Below are 8159 nucleotides of genomic sequence, written 5' to 3' on the forward strand. Positions count from 1 at the left end.
TCAATTTTAATTAAATTTGTTATATTCAATTTTAATTAAATTTATTATATTCAATTATTATATTCAATATTATTTTCAACATTGATTTAAATTTTCCTCACAGTATTTTCCTAAAGTAAGTCAGTAAACTAATTTTACGAATGTGTATATTATTTTTAAAATTATAATTACAATTCCACATGTAAATTCGATATCTATGCGAGCTTTTAAAGATAGCGTTGGCCCTATAGCAACGATTTAAATCTCAAACATTTTCGTATTCCTAATTCTCTAAATTCTTTCCAACTCTCCAATCACTTACGCAATAACAAAATAAATTATTCTTTATTCTTGATTATTCTCGATTTCAAATCCATTTGCGAGTGAAATTGCGATCGTGGCCAAAATTGCGATTGATTGCATTTTTCACGTCAAAAATATAACTGACAAATCAAACAATTTACCGAGAAATATTAGTAAATATAACGAACAGAGCAAATACTTTGAGCAAATACAATAAACGAAGCAATATTTTTAATTGGATTTTTGGCAATTATGTGTACAGAGTGCGACAGGACGCGAGCAGAGGGTGAAGAAATAAATAAAAATTTTTTCATTTATGGCTTTCGAAAAGGAAAAGTTCGTGTCAGTCTTTACATTTGGCTAATTGTAGACTAACTTATTCTACTACCCCTGGCATAAAATGTTCAAAAATATTGAAAACTTTTAGGTATGGAATATCGTTGCATTTAAAATACAAAAAAATAAAATTACTGACTTCAATTGGACTCTGTTATACCGAAGGTTTCAATATTTTTAAATCAACAATCAGGCACTTGTGTTTGAAAACTTTGTATAAATGGTATCCGCGAAAATAAATAAAGAAAGACTAAAATAAATGAAAAAATTAAAATATTCCTCTTTTTTCTAGATCTCTTTTCTAGATCTCTGATTTTATTATGGTTCATGGATAATTAATGAATTGAAATCATTATTTACGTAAGGAAGCGTTTTTGGAATGTTGATTGCTAAGAATAAGATTAATAGTTAGGGTAATGGTAGAGTTATTATATATTATTATACTATTATTATATCAGATCGTACTACATAAAATGTCGGATTTGTGTTCGTTCAACATTCGAGCTATTCTTTGATCGAAAATTGTTTGGTATTTTCGCGAAGCTTGTTATTAGACTGTGGATTTTTATTTTCACTGTCAAGAGTGTAATTAAAAAAAATAGAACTTTGCTAAAAAAATTGTTTTATATACTAAATATTATATTTTTTTCGCATTACGTGCAATTTTGTGTAATTTTGTACTTCCAAATATCCTATAAATGCACAAAAATCCACAATTGTTACTTATTACATTCTGCATTCAGAAAAGGGTTTTTTCCTCTTCCTAATGAATTTCGAATTTTATTATTTTCTTTTATAACGAGCGTATATATATTAATATATTCACCACGCTGTAAATTCGTATTCTTTTGTCGTACTTCGGCATTCCTATTCCTCAGATGTCTCTGCAACAAGTTTTTCAGAAGTTCGGAATGATTCTTGCATCAAAAAATGTGCATTAAGTTTCCCTCAGGTCCTCGAAAAATTTATCTATTTGTGAAAATCAAGACTTCTTCGAAAACTAGAACCTTTTTCTCATTGGAATTAGCTACTTTGATCAAAGTCGTAAGAATAATTTGAATATAATATAAATATAATATATCTAAAAAATATATAAGTAATATAAATATATTTTATAATATATAATGTATATAATATAATATAAATAAAATATATATATAATATAATATAAATAAAAAATGTCTAACTTTATAAGCTTTTTATATAAAAGTCCAACGTTTCATAACATTACACGAAAATATAAAAAAAGAAGTTATTACACAAACATATAAAGAGTGTGTGTTGGATATTTTTTAATATGAAAACTATTCTCCTTTTTAATCAGAAGACACCATTTGCATTCAATGAGGATTCTAATAAAGAAACATCTTTTTTCGGAGAAATCTCGGTTTTTGAGAAGCAGTGAACTGTTCGTATCTGATGCAAGAATGATTCTAAATTTCCGAAAGGGTGAAAATTTATTGGAGAAAACAATGTATCTGAGAAATAGGGAGAGTTTGTATAAATTTCTGTAGAAAAAGGAGTACGAATTTACAGGAATCGAATAAACACGTGAAAGAAAGTAAAGTTAAAAGTTCCTTAGAAAAATACAGAATCTTACCAGAGATGCGAAATAATTTCCAATCGAAGAAGAGTGACAACCAAATGAAGAAAAATCGGACGAAATGGAATCTTTTTCACTGACAGAAAGATATAATTAATTATCGTTACACTCCGTATAATTAATTGGAATCGATTGATTACCAGACACTTCCTTGATGCGTTATGACGTAATCTCAGTTTATCCTCGCTTTGAGATCTCATTGTAGCTGCAGTGATGAATTATGGATTCAGCCGAGTCGAGTATTACGTGCTTAAGAAGTTGCCTTTACGTTAAAGACGAATTTTCAAAGGTATTTGAAAATTCGTTATGATGATTAAATGCATTTACGGTTTGTTTATCGAGCTTTCTAAACAAACTTACTTTAAATTAATTAGTTTTATTGTGTATTATATTATATTTACATGTGCAAATACTAAGATTTATTAATATATTAATATATATTATATATTAATTAATATTTATACATTAATATATATTATATTTATATTAATTAATATTAATATATTAATATATATTATATATATTAATTAATATTGATATATTAATATAATAATATTAATATAATGTTATATTTATATTAATTAATATTTATACATTAATATATATTATATTTATATTAATTAATACTAATATATTAACATATATTATATATATTAATTAATATTGATATATTAATATATATTATATTTATATTAATTAATACTAATATATTAATATATATTTATTTATATATTAATTAATATTAGTATATTAATATATATTTATTTACATATTAATTAATATTAATATATTAATAAACCTAAAAGGTTTGGGTTTGGTAACCCATACCTAAGCCAAACCTAACCCAAACCTAACCCCTACCCAAACCTATAAGGTTTATTAATATATATTATATATATACAGATTATTTCATTTTAATTCGTCCAAAAATGTATAAAACAAAACTTGTGCGTTTTATCCCTAAATTTCGAGATTTAGAAATCAGTTTTAAAAATATGGAATCACATTTTTCTTCTATGGACTAGTCGATGCAGTTCGACATTTAATATAATAAAGTTAACCTAAAAATTGTTAATCTAGAAGATATTCCAATTTGCGTAAAAGGAATCAGAATTATTCAGAAAATTTGGGAAAAAAAATTCTATACTATTTGATGCGTTGCAACTCCGCATACTCTATATTAATTTTTAAAAAGCTGTTTATTTATACTTGTACGTCAATTTTGTAAAAGGCAAGAATATAAATTAAAATTAAATTAGTATGATTGATGAACATAAGTATACTCTCTCTCTCTTTTACGGGGAATGTCGAGCAGTATCAGTTAATGTTTATTGTACAGTTAGTAATATTAAATTGGTAATAATAAAACTACTGTTCATCGTAAAATATTCCCCTCGAAATAGAACGAAAGTTCAAAATTAAATTAAAATTCCGTACCAAAATATCTGACTGAGAAACTGTTTACTAAACAGTTGTTTTACCATGCTCTGCAACATTAATTAACAAACTAAATATTAGTTAAACGCATGAAACGGCAAAGTTTAATTTCCAGCCACGCTTTCCTGCACGTAACCAATTTACAGCCTACGTTATTTTATCTAAAGCAAAGCACAGCACGTAATCAACTTTGACATACTCATTGTACAGAGTGGTTCAATGAGAACCTGACATTTGAACGTCTCGGTTGTTTGTATATGAAAAAATTTATCAACAAAAGTCGTTCAATATAAAAGAGGCAGCAATGTGATGTAATAATTTTCTTGTAGCTTTTGTAGGAGTTTCAGAAATCAATCTTGGATTTTTTGTTGAAGGGAATTATATTATATTATGTTGTAATTAAATTAAATTATATTATAATTATTGTTATATTAAAATTATCTTAAATTTATATTTTATAAAACTTTATATTAGAATTATATTAATATTTCATATTAGAATTTTATATTACAATTATATTTATATGAAAATATTATATTTTTTAAAATTTTATATTAAATATAAAATATATTATTAAATATGTTATATATTTTATATTATATATTAAATTTCTATTTCATATTAAATATATTATATATTTTATATTAAATTTTAATTTTAAATATTTGAATGTTAAATATTATACTATTTTATTATATTTTATAAATTTATGTTTAAATATTATACTTTAAAAAATTTTATATTAAAATTATATTAAATTCACATTTTATAAAACTTTATATTAGAATTATATTAATATTTCATATTAGAATTTTATATTACAATTATATTTATATGTAAATATATTTTTTAAAATTTTATATTAAATATATTATATATTTTATACTAAATTTTAATTTTAAATATTATGTTATTTTATTATATTTTATAAATTTATGTTTGAATATTATACTTTAACAAATTTTATATTAAAATTATAATATAAAGTATATTATGTTAAATATGTTATACATTTTATATTATATATTAAATTTTTATTTCAAATATTAAATATTATTTCATTATATTTTATAAATTTATGTTTAAATATTATATTTAATTATATCAAAATATATTTATTGTAGTTTCCATTATTTTATAATTTTCGATCTATTACTTCAGAACTGACGAACTGGTGGCTCATTTCTCTCTTTAAAAGCAGTGGGGGAAGAGTCCCCTCCACACTTATTTTATTCTGGACGTTGAATGACCACCATCACTCGCTTTCTGTAACAAAAATTAAAAATATTTCGTTCACGACTTCTTCTTTTTTTTTTTTTTTTTTTTTAATGAAGCATGATAAAGCAACATAATAATATATAATAATAAATGTCGTTGAGATCACGATCTAGTCGTGAATTATGGAAATCTGAATTATGGATCATAAAAATACTTTGCGTTAAAAATACATAAAAAAGTGGCTGTAAAAATGTTTCCTATTCATAAATTGACAAAATAAAAGACAATATTAATAATTGGATAGAGATTGAATCAAATATGTGTAATAACTAATCGATTGGGGCGCAGTTGGCAGAAAAGAAGAGAAACTCGTGGAAGGGGAAAAAATTCGACAGGGCTGTGTTAATCAATGCAGTGCTATAGAAATGTATGTCGAAAAATTATTATAATAGTTTGCTAGATTTTCGTTGGTTTGATAGATCTAGTCAATTAGTACTAGTTATTAGTCAGTGCTAATTATTAGATTTAGTTAGCTAAACTAATTATTAGTTTGGTTCAGTTTTATAAACAAATAAAACAGCATTAAAAAGAATAAGGACGATACAAAAGCAAGAATACTATTCAAGTATTTCTTCATTTTTTCACAAAATTAAAGTTCTAAAAATACGTTTCTCGACGCGAGTTGATACCTTTCGATATGAGTTAATATTTTATAGAGATATGTCAATCTGTATTGACTATTGGGCTGACTTAGAGTCATAGTGCAAGTCACTTTTATGTTTCTAGTAAAATTATAAAAATGTTTTGTGTTTATTTGTTTATTTTATTTGCTTTCTCAGTAATAAATCAAGTTACAATGACACTATGTCTACACTATGAAACAGCCACTTCAAAAACGCTATTAACTCTAATTACGAAAATTCTCCATGTGACATTTATCTTCTCTCAAAGTGTCGACAAGACAATTTAGCAATCACACAAAATCCCCTGAAGGGCCATTATCGACTCACGTTATTTTTCCTTACATTATATTATCGCCTATATTATTTTCATTTATCACAATTGATATTTTCTACTTTTCTGGGAAAGATGCCTTCAGAAGATAAAAAGTCAAAAAAAAGTAAATAAAAAAATAATAATAAATATTATGATAATAGTATTAACAATGAATAAAATAATAATAATAATAAATATTATAATAATAGTACTAACAATAAATGAAATAGTAGTAATAAATATTATGATAATGATATTAACGATAAATAAAATAATAATAATGAATATTATGATAATAGTACTAACAATAAATAAAATAATAATAATAAATATTATAATAATAGTACCAACAATAAGTAAAATAATAATAAATATTATTATAATAGTACTAACAGTAAATAGAATAATAATAGTAAATATTATGATACTAGCACTAACAGTAAATAGAATAATAATAATAAATATTATGATAATGGTATTAACGATAAATAAAATAATAATAATAAATGTTATGATAATAGTGCTAAAAATAAATAAAATAATAGTAATAAATATTATGATAATAGTATTGTCGATAAATAAAATAATAATAATAAATATTATGATAATAGTACTAACAATAAATAAATTAATAATAATAAATATTGTGATAATGGTAAATAAACAATAAATAAAGGATCAATACAATCCCATCGTGGAAGCGATCTCGGAATTTTCGAAAAGAAAATTCTTAGTTCCAAACTGTAACGAATAACTTTCTCGTTAAAGTTCTTTCACATTTTCAAGAAAAAAAAAAAAAAAAAGACAAAGTAAACAAAACAACGTCGAGATGTTCGTCTGCCTCGATTCCCACTGGGCCATCTTGTATAATCCAGGTAACTGTTCGAGTTACCAAAACTATCAGAGCTGAAACTCGCATATCATGAGGTTTGACCGGGGACCAAGTCCCAGGAGAATCGGAAAGACACTCGACGCAACGCAACGTGATGGAGTGCGAGTGATGGAGTACGTGAACGATCCGATCGCTCGGTGCTTTCGATATTGCATCGTTCGAGGCACCCGCGTTCCCCGTTCGACTCGATCCATTACCTCCACGCAAATGTTCCCGTGGCGCAAATCTGTCGGGGGTATGGCCGACCTCGAAATCGTAAACGGCCTAACCGATACTGCTGGTTCATTAGTTGCTCCCTCGTTTCAACGGTCGAATTTCTCCCCAGTCTCCGAGAAAACCGCACCTCTTTCCTTCTTTTTCCACGAGGCTTGAACTTAACTGCAAACTTTCATAAATATAAGTTACACTTTTAGTAAACACTTTAACATTTAAATTATTTCTTTCTCTGTTTCAAACTTAACTGCAAACTTTCATAAATATATGTTACACTTTTAGTAAACATTTAAATTATTCCTTTCTCTGTTTCAAATTAACTTTTACATAAAAATTTTAATTCTGTTGTAAAAGACTTTAACAGTTGCTTTGTATCTGATTAATAAAGGTTCTAAAGGAACATTTATTTCCTGACAGGTATTTTGAAGTAAAATACAAAAGTTTATACTCCTTTTCACTTACAATTAGCATTATTCGAGGAATTGAAAACAGGATAAATATAGATGAGTAAGTGGGTCGGGATTTTTATATGATTATAATTATATGATTCAACCTATGCAATACTTGACGATAAATTTGTTTGAAAGAAATTTAACTTTTTCAAAGCAGAACGACTGTTTCTGTTCAACTAGAACTTTTTCTCACTTTCGAGAAAAGTAAATGTTTTCTATCTATACATATATATATTCAGTATATATAAAACTGCTTTCCTAGAACAGGAAACATGAAAGTAAGGAAATATCTGTTACATCAGAACTAATTGAAAATTTTAACAGTTTCATTCAAGCTTTTTCAACGCTGCGGTTACGGATTTTGCGATCAGTTACGATGTCACGATTACATAGTGGACAAATAGGTGTATAATAAAAATATAGACGAATAATAAAAAAAATAAACAAGAAAATAACAGAAATAAAATGAAAAATAAGAAAATAAATAAGTAAATAACAGAAATAAAATAAAAAATAAAAAACAAATAAATAGTAAATAGGTAAGTAAAGAAAGTAAATGAACAATTGTCTATTTATGTATATTTGAAACATAAAATGAGAAATAAAAAAACAAATAGATAATAAATAGGTAAACAAAGAAAGTAAATGAACAACTGTCTATCTATGTATATTTGAAACAGAAATAAAATGAAAAATAAACGAACAAATAGATAATAATTAGGTAAACAAA

This window comes from Frieseomelitta varia, unplaced genomic scaffold, assembly GCF_011392965.1.
Source record: "Frieseomelitta varia isolate USP_RPSP 00005682 unplaced genomic scaffold, Fvar_1.2 scaffold_150, whole genome shotgun sequence".
Taxonomy (NCBI): Eukaryota; Metazoa; Arthropoda; class Insecta; order Hymenoptera; family Apidae; genus Frieseomelitta; species Frieseomelitta varia.